Source organism: Harpia harpyja, chromosome 14, assembly GCF_026419915.1.
Source record: "Harpia harpyja isolate bHarHar1 chromosome 14, bHarHar1 primary haplotype, whole genome shotgun sequence".
NCBI lineage: Eukaryota > Metazoa > Chordata > Aves > Accipitriformes > Accipitridae > Harpia > Harpia harpyja.
Window position 1 is genome coordinate 8,636,666 of NC_068953.1, and position 7,713 is coordinate 8,644,378.

A 7,713-nucleotide genomic window follows, 5' to 3' on the forward strand; every position below is an offset into this window, starting at 1 on the left:
CAGTACAGCCCAACAACACCCTGGCATCTCTGTGGCTCCTAGGGATGCCCATCCAGGCTGTGCTGCATGGTGGGGCTGCCCAGCCCCACAGCTCTCCTAAGCCACAGCAAGGGCTGGCTACTGTCTACATCCTGTTGGTTTCAGATAAAGCAGAGTTCAAAGTTCCCCACAAACCAGGAACCCCGTGTTTCAGGCTTATCCAGCACAGATCCCACAGCAACGTGGGGATCTTATCCAGTGCAGGACCAGGGAGGGAGGGCAGAGGATGGAGGAGGAAGTGGACAGGAGCGGACGGTGACCACAGCCCCTACGTAAGCACCAGCCACCCATGATACTACCACAGGTTTGTGGCTGTTCTTCCTCATTTCTTGTGGCCCAAGGACAGCCCGTGGCCAGAGACAAAGGCCTAGGGTCCCTCGTCACTTCCTGGGTGATATCTTTGTCCTCTTTAAATTGGCACAGAACAAATCACACTTGTCTCAGGAGAGAGGGAAAGATGCGTGTGGGACAAGACTCCTTTGCAAGGTGCTTGCGTTCTGCTATGGTTTTGCTCTTCTACAAGCTGCAAAGCCCTACCTCTTCCTGGGGCTATCATAGCTTGGGCCCTGCTTGTCACACGAGGATCTCAGAAGAATGAAGACAGGAGGTCTCCCCACCTCAAAGCACTGGGAGGCAGCTAGTGTGGACCTTAGGAGGAGGGGTGACCTCTCCTCTAAGGGGTCTGGAGTTAACTGAGACCTGCTGCAGGGCCTGTCTTTGCTGTGTGGAGGTCTAGAGACAGGATGGAAAGCAGTTGCTGAGATATCACCCCTTTGCCATTAACATCCAGTTGACCAATGACAGCAATGATGCTCTTTGAACGGAGCTGCTGGAGGGCCCCAGGGAGGAGAAACCAGTGCAGCACATCAGCTGTAGACCACAGGACCAGACCCTGCTGCATTTGCATTCAAAGGCTTAAAGCATGCTGAAACCTTGCCAAGGACAAGAGTTAAGAGCATCCGAGGCCAAGTAGACCTCCGTTTGTACCCACGCAAAACAGGAGCATGCAGGAGCCCACGGTCACACAGGACAACCCCTTCTCTGCAGGGCTGTTTGCACAAGCCAGGAGAAGATCAATCCTCTGTGAATTCAAAGGAAACTAAATTGAACAAGATTGACTGCCTGTAATCCCCTGGAAGACAGCGTGCTCACACGTGGAAGAAGTTCTAAAAATTAACACAAAAAGCAAACCAGGCACATACCAACACACCCCCCGCCCTGGACAACCTGCTTCCCAAGCTATCCATCACCCACAGCCTGGAGCTGAGGGCTGGAGCTTCTCCCTTGCAAAGCTTTAAAACAGCACCTTCCTCTCCTCTGTTTAACAAGACGGAGGTGTGATCCTTCCCCTGGCCAAGTCCCCACCTGGCAAGGATCCCTCGGAAAGACAGAGCATTTCAAAAGCTGATACTCTTTGATCTTGCCCCTGTGCACACACAGACACACGCTCTGGCAGGCAGTGGCAACCTCCGTGCCATACGCAGACGGGACAGATAAACACGGGGCTGATCTCAGGGCTGATGCGAGAAGAGGCAGCGTGCTTGGCAGAGGAGAACCTGTCCGCTCGCAGACAGTGCGAGACACAAGCTAGGGCACTGGGCCAGATCCTGCCCGGTTTTGAGCCCTGGTCCAGGAGCGATACCAAACATCCAGCCTGCCTCACTGCAGCAGAGGGACCTGCCTCATCCTTGCTCAGGCAGACATGGTGGGAGGAGAAGAGGCAGAGCCAGCGTGCTCATCCCACACAGAGCCCATGCAAGTGGGCAGCTCTTTGCTGCCTGCTCACCTGCCTGAGGAGCAGGACTCACCCAGCCTTCAGCAAAGCCCCAAGGGGTCTGTCACCATCCCAGCCTCAGGAAACAAGAGTTGGAGGGGAAAGTTGGAGGTAGAGCCAAAGACGGCAGGTCTTGCCAGCCCACCACCCCTGCCACCACATCCAGCCCAGAGCAAGTTTCTGCTGCAGTCCAATGCATGCTGCGAAGGGAGGGATGCTCTCTCTGCCTGCTGCCGGCCCAGCCTCTCCCATGCTGCGATAACCACCACGACCTGCGCAGGTGAAGGGGATGTCGCTGCAAGAATCCTCAGGGGAACACTTGCAACCAGCACTGCTTGCTTCAGCCCAGGTCAATTCCAGATCCTCAGCGGGTTTTGTTCAGACCAGCCCCAGCTGTGCCAGGGCAGAGTTTGATGGTTAACCCAGGCCCTGCAAGAAGCAACAGGCAAGGAAACCAGTTCAACCAGTTCTCCACCACAGCCACCCATACAGCTGTGCCCAGCACTTGGACCTGAGCCCCAAAACCCTGGGCAGGACTGCCCCACAGCATACTTGCTCCTCTGCAGCTGGAAGCCCAAGCACAGGTGGCCAAGATGACCATCCAAAACAGCATTACCGGGGCCTCCCACCTCCCGGCCATTCCCCCACTCCAGCTATATTTCTAACCAGATCGCTCTGCACTGCAACAGGGACTAAGCTCCTGCTGCCACAGCGGGCAGAGCTGCCTTGCCCGGGCGAGATCATCCGTGGGGAGGACAGGCCAGGAGTGGGCAGCCTTCCTTTCATTCCAGGTCGACCAGCCTTGAAACACTGCCATTGATCTACAGACAAAGCCAGTCCAAGAGCAGGTTGCATCTTGCCCAGGCAAGTCCCCAGCTAGGCTACAGCTCACTTTGGGGGCTGAGACTTATCTCCTGGGGTTATAGACCTGAGGCTGGCTGCTCTGGCAGGGCTCCAGGCACAACAGGAGATCATATGGGAAGTCACATCATAATAATTTTATTTGCTTTCCAGAAGAGGATCTGGGGATTCATCTCAGTAGCCTGGAGCTGTGCCAGGATGCAGATGCCTGGTTTTACAGAGCAGTCACATAACCAGATGCTTCTTGCTGCTCACACAGATGAGTAGAGGTTGCCTGCAGGGACAGATAGCAGGCACAGCTGTGTAGAGGACCTTGGTGAACAGGTAACATTTCAGGGAAGGAAGATTGCAGGAACAATCCTGGAATAATCTTTCATAAGAAATTGGCAGAGGAGTTTAAAGGATGGCTTGTCTTCATTATCAGACAGGCCTCTCAAGTTTTTACAGAGGAGATGATGGCTTAATATGACCCATAAATGATTTACTATTACCTGATAAGACCATTTGCCTTTCTGGATGACAATGTACTTGCCTCCTCTGCACCTCTCCTCTCCCCTCCTGACCACCCTCTGCACACCTAGTACTCTGGATGAGTTTTCCTCCCACTTAGCCTCCTTGCTTTTGAACTTCTTCATTCTTGAAATCATTCTCCTGGCAAGCGATGTGCTAAAATCAAAGCAACGAGCAGAGCCCTTACACTGCACAAGCCTCCCACGACACACCACCAAGAGCTGCTGCTGGCCAGACACTGCAGGGAAAACTCCACCATTAAGGTCTTAAATGACCCTGTAGAAGTGGTAGGTGCCTGTGGCAGAGCAATGGAAGGACCTTTACAACAAATTGAACAGTTGGGAGGTGGGAGGAGAAAAGTAGGCACCATCAGTGAGCACAGATGCAGGAGGGTTTAGTCTTCAATACACCTGGAAACAGCCTTGATTTGTTCATAAAACACCACCTATGGAAGAGCAGTTCATGCATCTCCTCAGCCCTGTAAAGCCCCTGCTAATGGTCACTCGTATTTACACCAAATAAAACCAAAGGCCCATCTCACCAACCACCCTGCCCAGCAGCACCCACCACCACGTCCCCAAGGACAAAGGAAGAGCTTCACGGCCGTGTGGTCAGACAGGCAGCGCCCAGCAGCTGGAGAAAAGCTCCCTACTCTGTCATCTCACCTCTTATCTTCATTCCCATGAAGAAGCAGGAGGTAAGCCACAGCTGCTCCTGCCTGCACTCAGCATCTGATTATTTCTAATGGTTTCAGAGATGCATGAGGCTGACATGCTTTTCTATGCAGAGATGCTGCTTGTCTGGCAACAGGACCAGCAGCTACAGCCAGCCCAGACCAAGACTTGTTGCAAAGGATACATGGTCTTTGCAACTGGAGATAGAGGCTATAAGACTCGGGCTGTCCTCAGCAAGAAGGAAACCCTCCTAAGAGTCTCCAAAGCCATGGAGAACAGCAGAGCATGAAGAGCACCCTAGGGAGTCAGGAGCCGCAGGCCCCTGGTCGCTCACCCCCTTGGGAGGTATCAGAGCCTGTTCCCACCGTGCATGCACAGGTCAGCCTCCTTTGCCTCACAGATGCCAAGGACAGCACCTTTTCATATCAGTTTTATCCCAGCCTTTTTTCCTACTTGTGGAGCAGTTTTCATACAAGCCAAAGTGAAACTCCAGAGCCTCAGAATAGCCCACCTATTTTAAAAAATTGCTACCCCACTGGGAAAATAGGATATTTGATTTTCTTAAGTCTAAAATTACTCAGTCCTCAAAACTTCTTTTGCTTTGCTTTATCTTTACCAATCGGTAAGCAGAGGAGAAGTGCAAAGGCCCCCACCCCTTCTCCCTGCAGGTCTGATTAAGACCCATTAAAAAGCTTCCTGGGACGGGGCTGGGCTCAGTGCCCTGCCAGAGTCAGCGGAGGAAAGTGGGCTTTGGCTTCAGAGCCGGCTCAGCCACAGGGACCTTTCCCCAGAAGACCAGAGGAGGCCGAATCCAGCACAGCTCCCCCAGCACGAATGGGAAGTCCTATCTCTCTAAATACAGAGGACCTCTGCACCACACCATCTCGTTAACAGCTCCGTCCCAAGGCTTTTATGGACTACTCATCCCTAGACCCTTCAGACATCAAAAGGCCCTGCCTGCTTCCCACCCCATCGCCTCTCCAGGCTCATCACAGCATCCCACAGCTTCTTCTGAGTTTAAGCCCTAGGGCTAATGAGCAGGACATCACGGCAATTCCCTACAGCAGCTATGCGTTAGCCTGATTTTCCTCTCCCCAGAGGATTAGCAAGGCTGTAATAGCACTAAAGAAATTCGCTAATAGCAAATTCTCAAGACACTTTGTCTGGAAAACTTGTTTATAACTTAGAAGATGCAGCCTGCAAATTTGGCTTTATTATCCAGTGACTGCTAAAGGGAGCTGCTCCCCAAACACAGTGATTGGATCTGAACAAGATGTGTCCTAGATCATTAACCAGGCAATAAGAGGTAATTAAACACCTGCATGGAAAGGCAACCTTCACACACACAGCACAGCTGGAGAAACACCCCATGAAATCAGGGTAGGACAGCAGAGCTTTTGGGGTAGGTTTCTTTCGTGTCTCCCAGAAAAGCTGCTTTTCTCAAATGGCAGCGCCCTGGAGAAGAGAGTCCCCTACAAACCCTGGGCTAAAGCACGAGGCAATCGGCCCACTTTGGGGTGATGGAAAGTTAAATGTGAGGACAGGTTTGCTCTCCTCTGTGCCTCCACACTCAACTGCAACGCAAAGGCCCTGTAATGTGCAAAAATACCTGCAGGATGTTGTATTGCAGGTGGCGGCCAGCTGAAACATGTATACCTGGAACGCTCAAAGGTGTACCTGCTTGGGAGAAAAAACTTCTGGCCTCAATACAAAGAGGTGACTGAAAGAGCAGGCATTCAGAAAAGAGGGGTCCAGGCTGGAGCACCCCATTTGGCAAGACCTGAAGGGCATTAGGAAGGAGATGCTCACACACCAGCTAGGAAGGATCATGCTTTCAGTCTCCCTCCAAACCAAACCAAGCCCACGGAAAGGCTCCGCTCGTGGTGCAGGGCTAGCAAGGAGAGGAGACAAATCCCTCCTGGGCCACCAAGGCAGGGAGCAGGGGCCAGAGCAGTGACAGCCCCTGCAAACCACCTCTCAGGTGGGAGGGCAGCGCTGGACCCCAGCCTGTCTTTGGGGACGGAGGGTGCAGCAGCCTGGAGCATTGCTGAGCCAAGGTGGCTCACACCTCCCAACCACAGCCTGCAAGCCCAGAAGCCCTGAGTGCTTTTCAATCGGATGTGAATCTCCTGCAAAGCTCCATTTTTGAGCTGCTCTTGCATGATTTGGCGGTGAATGTTTCTGTGTCACAGGCAGGGACCAGAGCGGGATGAATCTGTCTGCCACAACTAATTCTGTGCAGCCAGACTTCGCCTTCCCTGACTTAATTTGATGCTCTGAGAAAATTAGATGTTCTCCCGCTTCTGTGGAAAAAGGCAAGCACTGAAGGTAATTCAGAGGCTTTGATGCTGCTCTTTAGTCATTCGGGCACCACAGCCACAGCATCGCTCCCCGGACTGACCACGGGCTGTGGATGAGAGTCACTAATCCTCATGTACAGCGTGCGAGCCTCGGGCAAACCGCCGTGTCTGTTCTGTGCACAGACACCACCGTCCCACAGCCCAGCAAGGGAAGGACAAGATGATTATTTCCAGAGCAAGAATTTTAACTTTAATAACTCCAACACTACAGGTGCCCAGCTGTGGAGGAGTTTGCCAAAGATCATAGTACAGCAGTGCCTAAAAATGCTAAGTACACACTAGGACCTGGGTCCAAATTTGAATTCGATGGCACTAGAGAACATGAAAGCTGCGCCCAAGGCCACGTGCGCACAACAGACATGCAAACTACGCCCTTTGAAAGTGGTTTTAAACCTCCTCCTCTGAGACATTAGCGCTTTTTAGGCCAGAGGTGGGAAGGTTTTCACCCCAGGTTACTTGCAGCAGCCCAGAGAAGGGCTGGGGACACGGTTGGCGGGGGGGGGATGGACACAACCACCTCCCTCGCACACAGGAATTTGCACTTGGGCTTAGCTCTAACCCAAACACTGTAATCCAGTGCTCAGCACAGAGCAAGGCACTAATTCACACCCTGCTGCAAAAAGCAAATCCCCAATGCAAACAAAAACGAAGAGTGAGGACGCTCCAGGTATTCAGGCTGGATGCTCGGGAGCAAGGACGCACCGGCTCTGTCCCCACCCAAATCCCACCGTGACCCACTTCCACAAGAGATGGGATTTTTGCAGCAACAGCAGCAGTTACCCGACCGGCAGTTCAGGTGACTTTGTAGCAGGCTAGCAAAGGACCAAGCCTCTCCTCCACAGACACAAAGCAGCACACTCAGGCCAAGGAGACCTCACCCAAAGGGAGAGGGTCAGGGAGCGGCTGCATTTCACAAACCTGTTCACCCTTGGCGCAGTTTGGGTGAGCCCAAGAAGCGAAAGCCCGGCACGAACCTTTGCTGTAGGTGTGTCCCTCCAAACCACTGCGTGATCAGCTCCCGGAGCACCGAGTCGCTCCACACCAAATCCTCTGAGTGCCAGGGCCAGAGGGGTGGCCGGAGCAGGTCCCGGGAAGAAGAGGGACTTGAGCAGTGACCCAGGTTTCTGAGCTGGGCTGGACGGGCAGCTGCAGCCCGCAGCGCTGCCCAACACTTCCTCAGTTCAGAGCAGGGGAGGGAGGAGAAGGCAAAGCAGCCACCGAGAGCTGCTGCTGCTCCTGCCTCAGCCCCAGGAAAGCTCAGAGCACACGGGGTGCTGCTAGCCCACCTCTACCGAGCAGCTCTCAGGATCATTGTCTGCTTTCTGCTGCATTACATCCTTCCTCTTGGAGCTTCCTATTACACAGTGGGGGCACCCACCATGCATTCCTCCCACCTGGATCAGAAAGGGCTCTTCTTTAGCCGACAAACCTACCTCCAGCTGTTCTTATGCTTGAAAATAGCAATCCCACCCTGAAGAAAAAGAGCAGCCGTATA